Source organism: Myotis yumanensis, unplaced genomic scaffold, assembly GCF_028538775.1.
Source record: "Myotis yumanensis isolate MYYU_CA2020_CCGP unplaced genomic scaffold, mMyoYum1.0.hap1 SCAF_9, whole genome shotgun sequence".
Lineage (NCBI taxonomy): Eukaryota > Metazoa > Chordata > Mammalia > Chiroptera > Vespertilionidae > Myotis > Myotis yumanensis.
In genome coordinates, this window is record NW_027223760.1 from 38,526,414 (window position 1) to 38,547,056 (window position 20,643).

General features: G+C 45.2%; 1 long non-coding RNA gene and 1 other non-coding gene across 3 annotated transcripts in view; both read right to left on the reverse strand.

Annotated features, from left to right (window-relative positions):
- Positions 1-19,862, reverse strand: part of LOC139016930 (uncharacterized) — a 30,978-nt gene extending 11,116 nt beyond the window's left edge. The window contains exons 1-3 of one of the 2 annotated variants that reach the window (XR_011472737.1): positions 19,564-19,862; positions 5,400-5,441; positions 5,173-5,272 (exon numbers count right to left, since the gene is read on the reverse strand). This is a non-coding gene — a long non-coding RNA (uncharacterized lncRNA). The remainder of the gene's footprint in view (positions 1-5,172; positions 5,273-5,399; positions 5,442-19,563) is intronic. The other variant, XR_011472738.1, reaches the window with a different exon arrangement.
- TRNAC-GCA (transfer RNA cysteine (anticodon GCA)) lies at positions 5,487-5,558 on the reverse strand. Its single transcript has one exon. It is a non-coding gene; the product is annotated as a tRNA-Cys (tRNA).
- Positions 19,863-20,643: the final 781 nt, after the last annotated feature.

Genomic DNA, 20,643 nt, shown 5'->3' on the forward strand with positions numbered 1-20,643 from the left:
TTCCATCCTTCCAATCTCTCAGTCTTTAGATTTAGTCTCCAAGACTTTGTGGCATCTCAATTTTATCTACCTTTGAACAAGTTTGATTTCTACTTTTAATCAACAACTTGAGCAAACAATCAAAGTAATCCCCAGATATTCCAGGTAGGACAGTGTTAGGTCGCTGAAGGAGGAACGCACGAGGCCAGAATGGTGAGGCCAGAATGGTGAGGGAATACAAATTTATTCGATGATCGGCACACCAGGTGGCTGAGACTGGATGGCCCCGGCACCCAGTGATGGGAGTCAGCGGCTTTTAAAGGACTTTTGGTGGGCTTTTTTCTGAGCGGAGACTTCTTTGTATATTCCCGGAGGGGAGATAATGGTGAAAGGGCGAAGGCTACGCCCTCCACCTTCCCCCAGGGTAAGGGCTACGTCCTCCATCTTACCTTGGCCACGTGTTGGGCAAGGAGCTTCTTCACGGAAGTCTAAGACTCTGCTAGCCACACCCAGGAACGGGACATCGACTTGTGCCTGGCCAATCGGCAAAGCACAGTCCTTTCTCCTCCCTTACTCCAACCCCCCCCCCCCTATATAACCGATCTCGGGGAGGGGTTTGCTCTCTCTTGGCCACTTGGCTAGCCGATGTGTCGGTGAGTCTGGTGGATGGAGAGCTCAAGTTAACTTGAAATACAGATTCTTATGCTTTTACATCGAATTGGCTCCCTGATGTGGTTTCTTGGGAATCTTGTAATCTGGGCACAACAAATGGAATGTGGTCACCGCAAGTGAAATGTGGTCTCAGCAAAGGGAATGTCCATAGTGAAATGACCTGAAAAGCCAGTTCCCAGGGGAGGGGTATAGATTCAATTATTTGATCAGACCTAACAGACAGTGGGTCCAGAATTCAGCCAAGTTTAACACTGTATCTTCCTTTCCCTGGTCAAGAATTCATTTCCACACACAATCCCCCGATTTGTGCTGTTGTAAATCAGCAGTCTTACAGGTTATTTTTGTGTATGAGCCTTCCTTGCAAGGTGTGACTTTGTAATTGGCTCCCCAGGGCATGGTGGGATTTCCTGAAGTTACAGATCAAAATAAAAAGAGGGGTGGGGTGAGTGGAGGAGGGGCTTTATTAGTGGACAAAAGGAGGTTCCAAAGATTTTGTGCTTAGGTATAGTTTGGGTTCTACAAATCTTGTGAATGCCCATGACGAGTCTTGGGGGACTCACTCTTTCTGCATCAGAACCCTAAATTTTCACACAGGGAAGCTGTGAATTAAATTGACTCTAATTCAACAGTCTTGCAGAATCAAACACTGCCCTTGGTTGTCTGCTAAGTCATATGGCTGCTGGAGGTTTTAGTTCTTCTTATTGAGCTTTGCACGGTGTCCCTAGGCTCTCTGCTGCCTTAGGCACCAGTCGGCATTACTGTCTGCTTCTGAGAAAGGATATAGAAATGCGCATCAATTCCATGACACTTCCAATGCAATGACAACAAGCAAATGGGTATCTGGAAGCCCTGCCTTGTGGGCACTGCATTGCAGATGACAATCAGCAATAATTTACTTAGCTGTTGTGCCAGATGCCCAGACCTAAGGAACCAGTTAGAGATTTCCTCTAACTCTAGCCTTAACTAGCCTGGATAATCAATACCATCAATACCATTTTCATGCGTATCCTGTTGCCTGAAACCCACTTCTAATCCCAATTTATGTTCCAGTTAGGAAATTTGGGTTTAAAACAGGAACTAACTTTGGCTCCCTGAAACAGGTAAGGCAAACCTATTACTGAAGAGAAGGCTGGAGAAAGAAGCTTAGAAATGGGGCCAGATCCAAGGGGAACTGAGCAGCCAGAGTTCAGCCAAGGTCACACAGAGCCCCAGTCTGTGAGGAAGTGTCTTCCACTGGAGCCAGTGCCAGAAGGGAGTCTAACTCCTGCTTCTGGATTTCTCTCTCTTGATGTACAAACTCGGAGTGGCTAAGCTTAGGGCATGTGTCCAAGCCCTCACTGCCAAACAATGGGAGATGAACTATCTGGTATTTTGGTTTATGTAGTAAGAGATGAGGGAATGACTTTTAATAAATTATGTTCATGTAATTGCAGATTGCCAAAACATATAAATAAGGTTCAGGCAGTCAAAAAAAGAAAAAGAAAACACAAATGTCCCCCACAGTCTACTTGAACAGGGCTGTAGGGGAGCAAAGAAGCCTTCCTATAGATCTGAACTGTGCACAGGTTCATTATCAAGGAACTCAGCATGGGAGAGGAAGCTCGAGTCCCAACACTCAGAGCGTGGATCTGAACCTGGGATGGTGTGACCTGCTTCCCCAAGTAAGAAAAATGAATCTAGTCTAATGAGCACTTTTTGCCTCCTGAACAAAATCCACAACTTCAATACTAAGAAGTGTTTCTTGTTTGGTATGCTTCTTGACAGATGGTGCCACTGTAAATTACCTCTCCTACTACCCTGCTCCATTTTTCCCTAGGTCCCACCTCTACACCCTGGCAGTCATCTATGCCTATTGACTTACTGAGTGAAGCAATGGTAAATTGGATCTCTAGGGGACAGAGTAAACAATCAGTAGATTGATTTATAGTGTTTGCCAATTTCCATGGTGTAAATACTCTCACCACAGATTATTTCAAAGCTAGCAATGGTTTAACAGAGCTGGAAGTGTCTTTAGAATCATTCTGAATTGTGGTGCCCATAAATTTTGGCTGTCACAACCTTTGGAAGTTATGAAGGATTAAAAGAAGGCTGGGCCTATCAAACATTATATCAAGATCCCTGGGGAATCTGAACATTTAACAACTTCTTAAATAATCTGAATGCCTAATCAGGTTTGAGAAACACTGCCTGGTCTCATCTCCAGAGATCAGGCTGACTGATCTCACTGCTAAATGACCCTCTTTTGACCAAGAACTCACCTCTCTTTGTCCAGAGACTCCTCCTTGGGGCACCCCAAAGCCTTTCTCCCTACTATCCTTCAGCTTCTTCAAATTCCTGGCTAAAGGCACCGGCTCATTAAACCATGGCTTGTAGCTGGCATGAAAGCTCCCTCCTTCCCAGTTGCATCTACTCTAATCCTCTTCAGGACCCTGTCTTTCCCCACAGCCTCCTCCTGGGCTCCACTAGATGGAGCTAGGCTTCCCCTCTCATCTGTCTGGTCGTCCTCCCTCTGCTCATGGCCTGGCCCCTGATTTTGATAGGATTCTCCAGGAGTTAGGCTGATAGTAGGGAGGCTGTCAGCTCTGACGGTGGTAGTGGCTAAAGAGGGCAAAGTGCAAGATGTAGTTTTTTCTGGGATATTCTGTTGTTCCCCAAAATACTGGCCCTCTAAAAGTTTAAAGAGGCAGTCAATCACCAATGTGCCTTAAAATATGTGGGCATTTGCCTTTCCCCAGAGTTTCTAGGTAAATGGCTGAAAGACCCTTTGGGGAAACCGAGGGGGAAGATCCACAGCCATGGTTGACATTTTGGTAGGTCCTTTTCTGAAGCTTACTTAGACTTCCCTTTCAAGGGATGCGGGCCTCTGAACTGATTCAGATCTGGGAACTGGATAAGAGGTCAGGAATCTCTATTGTGCTGTCTATTGTGTTAGCTCAGATCTGCAAATCAGTTATGACAGGGGTGGCCTTGCCATTCTCAGTCCCAAGGACCTCATGGACAATCAACCACAGCGAAGATCTATGTGGCCCTGACCACATAAAGTAATCTCCAGACTTGCAATTTGAACTCTGACATCCTAGGATTTTCCTGTCCCCACTGAAATCAGGGAATCCTTTATGCTATAATGGCTCGGGCTAGCATTCCTGTCTATGGAGAACAGCTACTAAAATGCTTTTCAAAGATGCAGAAGCTCCACACACTCATGCATTTTTCAAAACCTTAGTGAAGGGAGTCATTGTTGAGTGGATGGGTAAGTCACACTTGATAAATCCTCTCCAGCTAGGGCTATGGATTCTCTCTACCAAGTAGTGCTAACAATTCCTTGGTATTGTTATGTAAAATGCATTTAGAATTGGCCAACTGTGAATCCTGGTTCAAGTCCACAACTGAGCAAACAGGTTTATCCCAGTTGCTGTAGATGTGGTATTTTAATTAGAATGTTAATTGGGTACACTCATAAAAATAAATTCAGACTTAAAATTATACTCTTCCTACTTCATAAAATACTTCAAGAATCCACATCAACATGTGTTCAAGATTTCCTTGATATAAATTAGCCAGTTTGAAATTATTTGGGTGTGTGAGTCTTCACCTCTCAGCAACTGGTACCCAGGATCAGCTGAGATCTTTCTGTTGCTCTAGATCAGCAGTTCTCAACCTGTGGGTCGCGACCCCTTTGGCGGTCGAACGACCCTTTCACAGGGGCCGCCTAAGACCATCCTGCATATCAGATATTTACATTACGATTCATAACAGTAGCAACATTACAGTTATGAAGTAGCAACAAAAATAATTTTATGGTTGGGTCACAACATGAGGAACTATATTTAAAGGGCCAGAAGGTTGAGAACCACTGCTCTAGATGGAGAGACAATGGGGAGTGGGGCAACTGATCTCTTGCAGTGGAAACCCCTCAGTCTGAGCCATTCAGCTTTCAGACAGGAAGAGGAGGCTGGTGCAGGTTATTTTGAGTTTTGGTGTAGGGATAATTTGAGTTTCCCAAATGCCCTCATAAATCCACATTACGATTTGTGAAGTCCCACTCTTTCTTAATCACAGACCTGTTTCAGCAAGGAGACTGGTGAAAGCTGTAGGCTCCACAGACATTAGTTTGGCAACCCACGGGTCAGCCTTTACTTTTAATTTCAGCTATTTCAGGTGTTCTGTGACAGGAGATAAGAGATTATCTCGGTCCAGTCAGAGAAAGTCCTGGGTTCCCTGCCCATATAGAGTGACACTTGAGCTATTAATTAGTTGCTTTCTTTAAACTGCTTGGCTCAGCCATCCAGCTCTGTAACCACTTCTAGGATTTCATGGGAACTCAATTGATCCCTAGAGAACTTTCGGCAAAAATTCACTCAAGTTTTTCTACTGTATGATATGGGCTCCTAGATTAGCATCCTTCAAGCTACGTACATTTTCATTTTTGGGGGGGTCCAATAAAGCCAGATTACAGAGAGAGAGAGAGAGAGAGAGAGAGAGAGAGAGATTGATTTTCCTAACATTCAAGGGAGGAATTACCTGGCATGTTAGTTTTCTTCAGCCAGAGACAGGACTCTTGTCTTCCACCAAGATCGAGACAATTGTAAATTCCTGAATTGGAGTTCAGAGGGTTCAGATGCTGGGCAAAGAAAAAAGAATAATATGTTCATCACAAAACTAGCAGAACAGACTCAACCTTGGATAAACTGAATTTATGTAGGGAGAAACTGGGTTTGTCAGGGGAGGCTTTCTGATAAAGTACTGACCTTCTTCTCTCCTTGCAGGCCTAATCAGTGTGGCAGGAAAAGCTGAAAGGAGAACATTGTGTTCAGGGGGTAAAAATAAACCTGGTCAGGGGGCACCCGGACTTGAACCGGGGACCTCTTGATCTGCAGTCAAATGCTCTACCACTGAGCTATACCCCCACCTGCTTGCCTAAGCCTAATAAGTACTCTAAACCCATAAAGCCACACCCTGACTGTCACCACCTTGAGATGTGTTCTTGCTAGTACTATGTCATCATATACTCTGCAAACTGGGGTTTTATCTTGGGAGTTTGACAAGATTTATATAATAAAAGAACCACATTTAGGGCTCCAGTCTACTAACAGGCCTCCCACCATCTCAAGGGAAGGTTGAACCCCCTGAAAGTGCTGTGTGTGTAAACTCACCATGGGCACACAGCAGTGAGCGATGCTCACTGTCACCTCATAACAGGCTGTCTGTCTGGAATCAATGTGCTTCCCAGCATTGGAGATGGCAGTCTGCTGCAGGGCCTGACAGAATAGCTCTGAGTTTTTCTGTGAACATACAAATTCTGAGATACAGGTTTTAAGGTATTGGGCCTGTACCAAGTTTAAAAATCCAACGTTTAAGCTCAAGGTGCTATCCACACAGAACTCACGGTGGTCATTACACTATTTTCTGGGCATTTGCTTTGGTTGATGTGGGTCATGAGTTAAATCATTTAAGCAATTTAATAAATTGTGTATTTATCATTCTGCTCATTTCTCAGCTAACAACCCGAGAGAAGATTACAAAATCCATCACACTTTCAGCACCGAAATTGCAAAGTTCTTGAAAGTCTCCCCAGAGAAGTTGGTTATGATGCAGCCTGAGAAATTCCAGTCCAAATACGAGCCCAGGAGCAACATGATGGACATCCAGGTGGGTGAGGGCGCTTGGGACATGGGACAATGTGTGCTTCTAACAAGCTCCCAATGATTCTGACTCAGGTACAGTTTTGGAGCTATTGATTTAATTTGTGCCCTTACTTGTATAGATCTGAAAAAAAAAGTCAGAAATTAAAATCACCCCCCAAAAAAAGGTACCTGATTAATGACAAAGTCACAACAATGTTTATTCTCAAGAGCCTTTTTGTGCTAAACACACTGAGAGCCTCTTGATTTCTCCTCTTCTTCCCCCTTATTCTGTTAGGAAGTCCTTCCATATACCAGATGGAAGTATGCCATGCATGGAAAAGTGACGAAGTGACAATGAGAGAGATTTATGGTCACTGCAGCATAGACACAGGACAGAGTCAACATGTGGTTAGAACAAAAGGGAGTGCCAACAGGTGACACTTGAATCAGGGACTACTGGATATGCAGTCAAATACTCCACCCCTGTCCACAGATATCTCCTAACTGTTTACTTTCCTGATTAGATCCATTTCACCTGTGTTGTCCCACCCAAGTATCCAATGTGTATTGTAATTTCTCTTAATTTCTAGTAAACTAATGGGAACTGACTGACTAACTGATCTTGCTTTAAAGAGAGAGAAAGAGAGTCTAAAAAGCAACATGTGAAAAAAAAATTGAATTCTACAATTGACAGCTGATTTATCAATAGAAGTGATGGTATCCAGGTCACAATGGAAAAGTATTTTTATAGTGCTAAAAGAAAATAATAGCCCAACTAGAATTGTTTACAGCAGCAATTACTTTAAATACAAATTTATTAAAAATTGCAATTAAGCCTTGGCTGGTTTGGCTCAGTGGATAGAGCATCGGCATGTGGACTGAAGGGTCCCAGGTTTGATTCTGGTCGGGGGCACATGCCTGGGTTGTGGGCTCGATCCCCAGTGGGAGACGTGCAGGGGAGCAGCCAATCAGTGATTCTCTGTCATCATTGATGTTTATGTCTCTCTCTCCCTCTCCCTTCCTCTCTGAAATCAATAAAGACATATTTAAAAAAAAGGACACACAAAAAAACTCCAATTAAAATATAAGATTTTCAGACTGAATGAGAAAAAACTATTAGCTACATATGTGATTGTCACCTTAAATATGGGGACACAGAAAAGTGGAGAGTGGAAGTATAAATAAAGATATATTATGCAAATACTAAACAAAAAGGCTGGTTTAACAATATTAATATGAAAAATAGATTTAAGTCAGTAAGCATTCCTACAGATAAAAGGAATATTTTAAAATGATAAAGAAGTCAATCCATCAGGAATATATTGCAATTCTAAATCTAAATGCACCCAATAATATAGTGTCAAATACATAAAACAAAAATGAACAGAGCTAAAAGAAGAAATAGACAAATTCTCAACCATAGTGGGAGGTTTTAACACAACTTTTTCAATAGCTAATAAAACAGGCAAATAAAATATCAGTAAGAATGTGGAGAATTTGAATAACAGAACCAGCAAACATGACCTAATTGATTTTGTATATATGTATATGTTATTTTCATAAAAACCAGGATCAATGGAAAAAAATATTCTCACTACTTGGTTGAGGATTAAAAAATTCTTTTTAAATATATATTTTTATTTACTTCAGAGAGGAAGGGAGAGGAAGAGAGAGACAGAAACATCAATGATGACAGGGAATCATTGATTGGCTGCCTCCTGCACATTGGACCAAGCCCACAACCCAGGCATGTGCCCTTGACCAGAATCAAACCTGGGACCCTTTGGTCCACAGGCTGACGCTCTATCCACCAAGCCAAACTGGCTAAAAAGACTTTTTTAAACTAAGGGGGACACAAAGGGATCCTGGGGGTAGGGGTGTTCTATTTTTGAGCTGATGATCCATTTGTAGGTATCTATAAGTATTTATTCAAAAGTACTAAATTATATATATGTGTATATATATATACATACATATATATAAACATAAATTATATATATATATATATATATATATATGAATATAAATTTCAGACATTGCTGGTGGAATGCACATCCATGTACCTTTTCCGGAGAGACATTTGGCAAGTAAAGGCTTAAAATATGTATGTGTAAAAATTCCATGTCCAGGAACTTATACTAAAAGCAAAATCAGATGAAAAATAGAGATGCATCTTTAACAAGACCCTTTGCAAGTTGTCTGCAAGGGTGGAAATTAAAAACTGCATAGATGTCCAAAAAAGGAGGGTTGGCTAAATAAATTGTAGTAACAGCTGTTTGGGAGAATACTATGTAGCCACTAGGAAAGGTGTCCTAAAAGTTTATTTTTACTTGCATAAAAAAGTAATCAAGGCTTTTTAATGTTAAAGACATAATACAACAGGAAGAATCCTTTCATTTTTGTAAGAAAATTATTTGCATTTTGTAAACATATATTACCCCTGAAATGACCTATTTGCTTTTCTCCAATTTAGTTTTGCTAAAATAAAAAAATAAACAATTCAAATTGCCTATGCCACTTACACAAGAGGTGCTTTTATCTGAAAATAAACTAATTCCAACAAGAATTGAAATGGGTCAGTGGAGACAGGTCTCGACTGCTGGCATCGCACCTGCCTTCTTCCCAGTGCTTTGCAGGGAGAACCCTGAATCCAGGCTGGTGGTCTCATAGGCAGAGACATGCTGATTCAGGGTCTCTGACCTCATTTTGGTGACTCCAATGGTTTTATTGTTTTGGGAAGTCTTCGCATTTCCACAGAACCAGATAGATTTGCTTACAAAGCTTCTGTCCCTACTCCACTGGACATTCCAAGTGTGTCATCATGTTGTTCGTCCAGTTACTAGAAAGAGGGTGAAGACGGCTGTATCAGTGGGTGGGGATTTTTGCAAAGTGCTGAAAAATACTCTGCTTGATTTAAGAAAAGAATTGATTGAAAACATATCACAGAATTGCTAGGCAGCAGAGCACACGGCTTGGGAAAGACGGGACCAAGTAAGCCTCAGAGATTCTGAAGTCCGCCTCAGAGACTGCCACAGCAATGTCACCAGGAGGCCAGCGTGGTCAGGACCTGCATCTGCACGGTCAGCACTAGCCATTCTGGTGCTGTCTCTTGTTCGTGGCTTAAACTCCAAGAAGAGAACATCTGCATGAGCCACGAGTGTCTGGGCGGGCCCACCTCATAGTTACGAAAGGTCTTAGGTTCCGGTCCTAACAGATGGTAGCCAGAGAAAACTGGGATGTTATTGTGAGGGGGATATGGATATTGAGAAGCCAAACCAAAAAAACCCCAAACCCTCCCATATGTACAACATCGGTTATTACTGAGACACTTGCATCAAGAAATGTATAGGAATGGTTGCTGTGTTTACAATATAGAAATAGCTATTGTCACAACTGGATGTCTGAGAGAATGGGGACTTCAGGATTTCAGTGTTTTCCTGATCTTCATCCTTTGCATCTGCCCAATATCCCTTTGAACTCAGTATCAAGGATGTTTTTCTTATTACAAATCTCAAGTTATTGGATAAAAAGCAGAAAGGGTAGGCCATCACAGACATTCAAGTGAGAGATGTCTAAGTGTGTAATGTTTAATGAGCTAAACATTACAAAAGAGCTTTGGGGATTACTACAAATATAAAAACATATAAACATATAGGTAGAAGTTGGCAACTAGAAACCACCCCCATCTTCTACCTGACTACTCAGGGAGACTATTTTTTCCCTGTGTTTTTTTTTTTTTTTTAATATATTTTATTAATTTTTTACAGAGGGCAAGGGAGAGAGATAGGGAGTTAGAAACATTGATGAGAGAGAAACATCCATTAGCTGCCTCCTGCAACCCAGGTACATGCCCTTGACCGGAACCGAACCCGGCACCCTTCAGTCCGCAGGCCGACGCTCTATCCATCGAGCCAAACCGGTTTTAGCATTCCCTGTGTTTTTTAAAAATATTTTTTTTTATTTATTTCAGAGAGGAAGGGAGAGGGAGAGAGAGATAGAAACATCAATGATGAAAGAGGATGATTGTTTGGGTGCCTGCATGCCCCCTACTGGGGATCAAGCCACAACCCAGGCATGTGCCCTTGACCGGAAGGCGGGACCCTTCAGTCTGCAGGCCCATGCTCTATCCACTGAGCAAAACCAGCTAGGGTTTAGAGAGACACTTTGCATCTAAGTATTTTATCATCCCTCACACCATTACCTGGGTAACAGGAAAAACCTCCAATAAAGGTTAAGGTGAGGGCAAGATGTAGCAACTTGTCTCTGGAGTTTGAGGAGGTGTCCTGACATCCTCTGAAACTCACTGGAGTGGCTGTCACTGGAGTGGCAATCCATATAAGAGATGGGGGACTGTGAACCCAACTAGGATCACAATTTGACAATTCTGCCTTTGTTTTCCGACAGTCCGCCATTCAGTAGTCATAGGGAAGTCTGCCCATTTCCATTTGTGTCAGAAGAGCGTGTAGACAGACACTTGAGCTTTCCATTGTATGTCTTTGAGCTTCCCAATGCTGTCAGACTGGGCTCAGCCTTTCGTCCTGTTCTGTAACAGTAGCTGGCCCTGGAAAGTTATCTTTCAGTGGGAACTTTATGCTAAGAAGGAGTGATGCTCAAAATATTTAATGACTGCTATAGCACAGACATTCACCAGTCAGAATGGAGGCTAGCCGTAAACATCCATTAAGGGCCTATCAGATGAATAAACTGCCTCCAACCCACATGGGCAGTGTCATCTATGTGATCGATGACTCAGCCATTTTATGACTGAGCGCCTTGAGTTCCCAGATTCTCAGCCCTGAAGAATCAGCTGGGTTTCCACTTTCTTCCGTTCCAAATAGGACAGAAAACCAACCCCACACCCACTCCCTCTCCTTTCAGGTCTTTTGCCTGCAACCCACTCCAGTTGCAGAAGCCCAGGTACATTGTCGCAGACACAGGAAGTGGTTCTGTCTACTGAGAAAGATGAGACAGTCGTCTGCGGGTCAGGGAGCTCATGGCACGGAAGGAAAGGTTGGAGATGGGGGTCACAAAGCAGGGGTGATCGATCCAAAGGAACCCAGCCCACCAGGCTCTTGGACAACGTACACTGGCTAGGGACACCACAACCCCACAGTGCTGCCAACCCCGTCTCTGCGTGTAGTCTGAGTTGGGGGCACCTGTTTGTCCAGAAGTGCCAGTGGGATAGAGGAAGAAAATAACCTTCTATTTTGGCTTCTGCGGCTGCCAGCAGAGCCGTCGCCAATGCTTACACAATTGGGGAACCTCAAAACAAGGAAAGAGGGTACAGGAGCAGACTTACTGCAATCAACATTTACATTGGAGAAAAGGGGAAGCGCATTCAGTTATAGAAATTGGGTATGCAAATGAAACTGCCATGCCTTCTTTACCTTTGGCTACAGCCCGAGCCTCCTTCTAGATGCCAGCCTTTCAACAAGAACAACAGCCTTTCACAAGAACGTTACATAAAAAAACACCCCAACAGTCAGTGGTACACAACAAGCATTCCAGGAGGAGGGAATGTTCCTCGCTAAGGCCTTGGCTCCCAGTCCATTGTTCCACGTGATTCTTGGCTCCATCCTCTCAGGGGTCTTACTTTTCCATCATCTTCCTTTGTAATTTCTGAAGAGATTATTGGAAAACATGTCCTTTTTGTTGACTGAGCAGTCTTCTCAACTTGTTTCCCACCTGGCCAGAGTTCTTTTTACTTCCCAGCCTCAGTATCTTTTAGCCCCGAGCTGTTGATGTTTTGTCAATAAAGCTTTCTCAAGAAATGTGTGGGTTTCTTATGTATTTTACTCCATGTATCAAAGGCCATGATCACAATTCTTTTTGACATATGCTCTCCCTCCAGCTCATGCATAATTACTTGGACACATCACAGTTCTGTAAGACCACAGCCCTAATCTTTCTAGGAACACTTTTGTCCAACTGAGAGGATATACTTGGCACCACCTTAATGCTTTTTGTGCTCTTAATAAAATGCATTAAAGCTATGAGTGCATTAAAGCTTGATTTGGTCTTAGACTATGTCTTACAGGAAGGCTCTGGATTTTGGCTTTTTCCTAAAGTGATACAACAATGGCCTCACCTTTGTTTTTGAAGAGAATGGTCTCATTTTTCCAACTACTCCATTTCTGAGCTATGTATATTGCTTCTAAATTCTAATTACAAACCACTAAGTTCTCTTCTGAACTCAGATTTTTTTTGTAGCACCTTGTCAAAAACAGCCTGTGACAAATAGCTCGTGCATTCAACATTTTGCCTTGAAATAGCTTATTCCCAACTCTATAATATCTTTGCTGCTTTCTAGGTTATCTTGAGGCTGTTTTTCCTGTCCTTGCTATTTTCCCTGAAGACTAACAGCTTCCTTGCCATCCACTGCTTCATCATGAAGCCATTACATGTATTTTAATATTTTGTCACTTCAGGAGCCCCTTCTACCTATCAATTTCAGTATTTGTTAGTCTTATTCACAATAACATTGCATAATAAGCCACCCCCAAAAGTGATGACACACAACAATAAGCATTTATTCTCATGCCCGTGGGTTTGCAGGTTGAATGGGAATCAGCTGATCTAGGTTGGGCTTGCCTGGGTGGGTCAGCTACAAGCTGCAGGTCTAACTGGCCTTGGTTCCTCTTGGGGAGCTGGGCTCAGGGTTGAGCCATGTTCCACGCTGAGGCCCCGGCTGAAGGAGAGCAGCATACAGGGTATGCACATCTCATAGTAATGGTGGAAGTATGCAGAGCAAACCCAACTCTGCAAGTAGATCTCAAGCCCCTGGTTGCATCACATCTGCTAACATCCTATTGGCCAAAAAAAGTCACACGGTGTGCCAGTTATCAATGTATTGACTCTCCTCTCTAAGCTCACCCTTCCATTTTGGCTCTAATAGACTGATTCTTTCAGTATTTCTCCTTTAAGAGAGCACAGTTGTCAGTAGAGGACGCTGGAGAGATGTTGCACAAAAGAGGGGGCTTCTCTCCCAGTTCTAGTAGCACGTTCTTGCCATCCTCCCTGGCTCCTGCTGTGTGCTTGGTCAGTGGTGCAGGCGTGTGAGGACACATGGTGGTGTCCTGCCCCAGGCACACACCCAGAGAAGGAAGCCCCTTTGTGGCCTGGCAGCTCCACTGGACTGCTGACCACCTCCATGCTCCCCACCCCAACTCCCTCTATGCACCCACGTGGCAGCCTGGGCTTGCCTCGGCCAAGATCTGCCTCCCATGCCCTCCAGGTGTGGACACTGCACACTCCAGTCCTCACACTTCCAAGTGGCTCACTTGTGTCCCTGAAGGCTGCTTCCTCTTGCCTGACAACTGTAAACAGATCTGGCCGGGACAACCAGCAGCTTCCCTGATGAGGTCTGAATCCTAGCTTTGGGGAAGGGTCACCCTTCTAAGTTTGTTCTTGCTTGGGGCCCTCACTTCAGAGGTACCTTTAGAGTTTTCTTTGAACCTTTGTAATTACTCTCCTTTTATAGCACAATAATTATTTATATTAAACTTTCCCCGTTTAAATATGGTTTCTGTCTCCTGAGTGCCCCAGACTGATACATATGGCCCAGCCCAGAGCAAAGGGGTGCAGAGCATACAAAACCCACTAAAGACATTGCTATTTAGTAGAATGTGGTATCAAGGTCATTTATCTGTATTTGGCAATAAAGCAAGTTGCCACCAGGGGGCACCCAGATTTGAACCGGGGACCTGTTGATCTGCAGTCAAATGCTCTACCCCTGAGCTACACCCCCTTGCATAGTAAAAACTCCTCCTTACCTTACTTCACCTGTGTAACCCAAACATTCCATAGTGTACAGTAAGTTCTATTCATTCCTGGTTGGCTGATGAAACTGGAGGACCCATCACAGACTGACTGGAGATCCCTCTCTGGCCATGAGCTCACCTTTCCATTCCCCAGAGACCCTTCCCTTTTCTCACAGACATGTTTTCACTCTAGCTCCTGTAGGGCAGCACCAGGTTTGAGAACCTGAGTCCCCAGATCCTGCCTTCCTTCCCTCCTCCCTCAGCTCTGCCCCATCCTTCCAGCCTCACTGCCACCCCGCCCCCTCCTTGCTTCACCCCTTCCTTATCCTCCCTTCTGGCTTCTTCACATCTTTCACTCTGCACTCCTGCCTCCTCTCCCTGGCCTAGTCCCTGCTGGGGCCATCTCCTAGGGTCTTGGCTGAACCCAGGGGAGACAGCACTAGAGTAGCAGAGACCCCTGAATCCTGGGAAAACAACCCAGGAACTAGGGTGAGGCCCACAGCCCCCGACCACCAGCCCATGGTCTGTGGGCAGAGGTCCCTCTTTCCCTCCGCCCCGCAGCAGGGGAGTCCACGTGCCCATTTCTCTCCGCAGACCTTCATTCACATGGTGAGGACACACACCAGTCCTTCCTGAAAGGCACCAGGCCCTAAGGACACCAAGGATTTAGAGGAAGGACAGTAATCTCAGGGGTATGTTACATGGCATCCAAGACCAGTGATATTCACATTAGGGAGACCACAGAGGGCACTGAGCTACACAATGGAAGATCAAGGCAAAAGGGGAGGCCTTTTCTCATTCCTGTGCAGTTTACTTATCTCATTACTTTGTTATGCAGGGAACATATTTCACTCTAAAACTATAATCTAAATTCTAAATAAGTACTTATTCCAGTGAGAACCAATCGTTGCTCCCTCCATCATGTTTCCAAGATAATCAACCTGCTACCATGTTACTGGCTGCTTGTCCAGCCTATAAAATAACACCTTGTTATTAGGGGATGCAATAGTTTGTATGGAAAACAATACAGTAATTAAAAAATAATAATACAAGAACAAACTGTTTCAAATATTCACAACTGTAAACCTACTTTCCCCCCACCCTGTATATGACAGGAGACTAAGCACATCAACTCAATAGGTAAGGAGAAAGTTGATAAAGTTCAATAACGAATCATGATTTAAAAAAACAACAACCTCATAGCAAGTTACGAATAGAAATAAATTTCCTTAACTTGATGAATAGAACCCCCCATTAACCTCCAGCAAATACAATACACGAGACGCAGTCCTGTTAGATTCATAAACATGGAGGCCTATCATCACCCTTACTATTCAATATTGTACGGAGGGTCCTAGCCTCTATAAGAAAACAAGAAAATGAAAAGAAAGGATTGAAAAGAGACAAACTGTCCTTATTAGTAGATACTATGATTGCCAACACTAAAAGTAGAGAAAAATCATTAGAACCAAGATAGTTCAGCTATATTGCTCAATGCAAAATCAAAATACAAAAATGAGTATCATTCCTCATAAACCAGCAGTAACCAGCTAGATGATGAATTAGGGTAAAAATCCTCTTAATAACAAAAACAAAAATCATAAGGTAACTAGAAATAAAGTAACATAAGTTCTTCATTGACAAAATTATAAAATAATTTTGCTGAAGGCTATAAAGGAAACCTGAATTAATGGAGATGATTCCAGTCATGGGTGGGGCACTCAATATTATAAGATGCCAATCCTCTTCAATTCAACCATGTGGTTCACTGTAATTTCAGCAAAGATTGAAAAGGACTCTACTAGAACTTGAAAAAACAGAGGTTTAAGACCAGCGGTGACAATTTAAGGTATGAAAACAAGGTCGGACATGTTCTGCCACGTGGCAAGACTTACAAAGTAAATGTAATCAAACTAGTGAGCGTAGGAATAGATAGACAAATGAATGGAACAGGACATGTGGCTCATGCATATGTGGGAACTTGGTATATGAAAAGGGAAACTGTGATGATTAATTTTATGTGTCGACTTGAATGGAAGAAGGGATGCCCAGAGAGCTGGTAAAACATAACTTCCAAGTGTGTCTGTGAGGGTGTTTCGGGAAGAGATTAGCATAAAGAAGATGGACTTGCCCTGACCGGTTTGGCTCAGTGGATAGAGCTCGGGTGGACTGAAGGGTCCCAGGTTCGATTCCGGTCAAGGGTATGTACCTTGGTTGCTGACACAACCCCGGTGGGGAGTGTGCAGGAGGCAGCTGATCAATGTATCTCTCTCATCGATGTTTCTAACTCTCTATCTCTCTCCCTTCCTCTCTGTAAAAAATCAATAAATTTTTTAAAAAAAGAAGATGGACTTCACCAATGTGGGTGGGCGTCATCTGGTCTGTTGAGGGGCCCAGAAGAACCGAGGCTGAGGAAGGGTGAATCTGCTCTCTGTTGAGCTGGGACATATCTATTTTCTCCTGCCGGGGGACATTAAGTGCTCAGTTTATGCTTGTGGTCCCAGCATAAATAGAAATAGCATTTCCTTTCACCCTCAAAAGTTTCCTGGATGGTAAATATATGGTCCCCCTATATATATTGAAAATGGAGTCACAAACTAGTGGGGAAAGTACCAAATTATTCAACATATGGTACTGAAATAACTGGTTTCCATATTGAAAAACATTTTTGAACCCTCGCCAAACAGAATGGTGGATTCCAGGTGAATTAAAGACCTTAATATGAAAACTTAAAAACAATTTGAATTAAAAATGTGAATCTTTATACTCTCAGGGAAGGATTTCTTAACACAAGAGGCACAAACAACATTTAGATTGTCTTGTCTCCATTGGGATAAAAAGTAAAATATGTTATTTTAACTGTGGTAACAGTTGTCTCTCAATGGTGAGAGACGTGTACACCTGAGATATTTCACTTGAGCCCTGCCTCCCAGTGTCATGGAAGAAATGCTTTATCTTCTCTTTCATTTCCAGAACTCATACAAACACTCCTAACAGCCAATACACGTCAGTGTGGAAATGCAGAATTATGTATTTGCTCCCCATTTCTTTGGCCAGGATACTAAAGCAATGTATATTTAGTGGCTGCCATTTATCAATGACAATTTTTGCTATTTCCTTCCACAGTGATTAAGAAACATATTTCTCCTCCAACTGAAGCAGCATGTGGATTAGCGTTCAGCAGGAGCAGGCTCTGCTGTGGCACTGCCCACCCTGCTGCATACAGCTGAGGGAGGCTGAGCCAACCCCGACATTCCCTTCTCACATCTACATGGCTCACGAAGTACGAGTTAATGAAATGGAATGTGTCTTCTCCCTTGGCAGAACTTGGCAGTGATGAACAGAATAAAGATCTGTGCACACATATGCCAAGGGCTGATCTGCACTCTGCATGTCAGTAAATTCACCCAGAATTCATCATCCAGTAGATGGATCTGCCTTAGCAGGTCTCTATGGAGAGGGAGAGGCTGCAGACAGAGAGAGCTTGAAGGAGGCCTGATGACCACCCTGAGTGGGGCGGGAGTGAGAATGGAAGGGCTTTTCTTTAAGAAAGAAAGGATGATAGGGGGAGGAGATCTGGAGTGTGGATGGGTAAAGCCATGGAAACCTTTGGGAATGTGGGGCATGCAGAAGAAACACTGGTGAACAGGCACCCTCAGTGTGGCTGCAGTGTGAGAGCGTCTGGTCCCAGGTGGGTGACGGTCTAGAGCAGTGGCTCTTAAAGTATGGCCCTGGACCAGCAACATCAGCATTACCTGAAAACTTGTTCATCAGAAACTTTTAGGGTGGGACTGTCATCTTTGTTTTAGGAAGCCCTCCAGATGAATGTTAGGGTTCTGATGCAGATAAAATTAAGGACCACTCGTCTACAGCGGAGTTCAGAGTATGAGCAGTTGACTGCGGTCCTTGGTTTCAATCCTGGCTCTCCCCACCAACTCTGGCTAGTCCTGAGACTGGTGCTAGAATTCTCAGCCTATCCCCTACTTGGGTATTTCAGTACTGGAGTCTTCCAGCAGGTGGCGAAAAAGGAAGCAGATATAGACCCATGACAGGTGTTTCTCCAAGTGGGGTTTCCTGACCCTCCATACAGAGCTTGTTCCTAACGCCAGATCATGTTTGACAAGTTCCCAAGATGATTCCTGAGTACAGGAAATCTGAGACAGGCCCCTCCAGCTATAATTGTCAGTGCTTTTCCAGAAAGGGCAGGCAGGTGGCTATAGCAAAGGGAACCTGGTGCTTGCTTTGCATCAGGAAGATAAATTGCAGTGAGGCAGGCTTGGTAGCTTTCAGGAGGCCCAACCTGAATGAACAGTGGTGGCAACATTTTATAGGAGTATTGGGCATGACTACATAGGCAAAAGGTATTACTTAGGTGTATGTCTGTAGCTCAAGTGTGGAGTATTTGACTGCAGACCAAGAGGTCCCTGGTTCAAATTCAGATACCCCCTCCTAGCTCTCACTCTTGCTCATTAGAGCTGATGGAACCTGCTATCCTAGTCCAGCCTTAGGATACTGAGCCCTCTCAAATCTGGAAAAAAGTCAGGGGTAACTTAAAACCCTGTCACTGAACACCACAGTCCAAGAATGATGGGCTGCTCCAACTCTGACTTTTTATTTCACTTATCACAGTTCTTGTTCTTCATAGACTTAGTTTAGGTTCACTTTTTCTTCTGTTTTTAATCCTCACCCGAGGATATTTTTCCATTGATTTTTTAAGAAAGCGTGGAAGAAAGAGGGAAAGACAGAGAGAAATATCGATGTGGATTGGTTGTCCTGCAGGAGCCCTGACCAGGGCCGGGGCTGGGGAGGAGCCTGCAACCGAGGTACATGCCCTTGACTGGAACAGAACCGGGACTCTTCTGTCTGCAGGCTGCGCTCTATCCACTAAGCCAAACTGGCTAGGGCAGGTTCACTTTTTCTATATTTTTTCCCCCCAAGGTTAAAATGAAGTTGTTGTTGTTTTAAAAACTGCTTGTGAAATTGCTATTTTATCGCCATTTCTACATGTTTTCATTTCCCCAAATCAGTGGTGTGCTGGTAAATGTTTAACAACCAGCTCTTGGGGAACGGGCATTGCTGATACTTAATCTTTCCCAATTTCACGGTGTAAATAATCCCACCACGGCCAAGTTTAAGCTACAAACCAGAAAGTCACTGAACATGGAGTTGGGAAGATATGCTCCCAAGTGACTCTCTGGTGCAAGCCAGCTCAAGCACACCACTGTCTCCAATCCATCTCCCTCACTCAATTCGATGCAGAAAACAGTCACCCGAGATGCAATGACGCGCGGCCAATGCTGTGGTGAGCGAGGGAGCGGGGCGACGGGTGAGGATGCGCCAAGGCCTGGCAGCCACTCCCGCGCACCTACGACCGCAGCCTGCGCCACCGGCCCCTCTCCATCTGATGCTTTTATTCTTGGACCCGCTCTCCCCTCCACACCCCCCGCCACGCCGCCCCGGGGGGCCTCGGCCAAGGTCGGTGTAAGAGACTGGGAGAGGCGGGTCACGTTTCATCCGAGCGTCCTCACCTGGCACAGAGGATGCGCTCAGTAAATGTTGGATGCAAGAATGGATGGATGGACGGACGGACGGACGGATGCGTACACGCGGGCAAGCCCACCATAAACTGGCCACCAGGCGGGTCCTGGCAGCTTCGCGGGGTCCGGGGTGCGGCGGTGAGGGGTTCAACCAGGCCGCCCGGGCCGCGGCGCCCTCTGGGAAGTGTAGTTCGCGCCTGCGCCCCGCAAGCGCCGAGGCCGGGGTCTCCGGGCGGAAGCGGGACCACCCCTCCCGGGAGGCGAGGCTTGGGACCGGCCGGGCGCGCCCTCTCGCGTCCCGCCTTCTCCCGCGCCGACCCCTGGACCGCGGCCGCCCGTGTCGCAGAGAGTCGCGCCGCAACCTGCGGGCGGGGGAGCGGGCGCCGGGCACCGCGGCCGGAAGCTGGAGCGGAGGCTGCGGCCGGGATGGCGCACCAGGTAAGGCGCGCGGGGACCCCGCGGGGAGGACGGACGGACGGACCGACGCACGCCTGAGCGGGTCGGATGGCGGGGCAGGGCGCGGCCCCCGGGGGCGTGGGGAGAGCCCGGGACCCTCCAACTTGGGGATCGGGCCGCGCGGGCCCGGTGCGCAGGTTGTGTGCGCCGTATCCCTCCTCGGGCCACCCCAACCCGCGCCCGCCTTCAGTGTACAGGGCTTCTCTCCCCCTTTGCAAAGTCGGCCCTTTGCTTTAACCATCGCTCTCCCTCGCCTGGCTAGTTTTAATGAATTACGTTATCTTGGGAGCGGTAGGCATGAAGGCCTCAGGGGGATGAATACATCTGATACTTTTATTCTTGGTAAGATGTTGGACACACACCTCTCCCTGCCCCCCATCTGCCCTGGGGTGGGGCGGGGGAGACCTGAAACTAGGTCCCTGCCCACCACTCCCAGGGTTTATCCTCTGGGTACGGTGTGGAGCGCCGCTCCAGGAGAGCCCCGGTACAGTTCGGACGAGTGTGTGCAGGAACTTGGAAAACGTGATCCCGGTGGGGAGTCGCCACACGTTCTTAGGGGCCTCTTGGAGCTAGTTCTGTAATTGGGATGGCTCATGAGCCTGGGCCAGTCTCAAG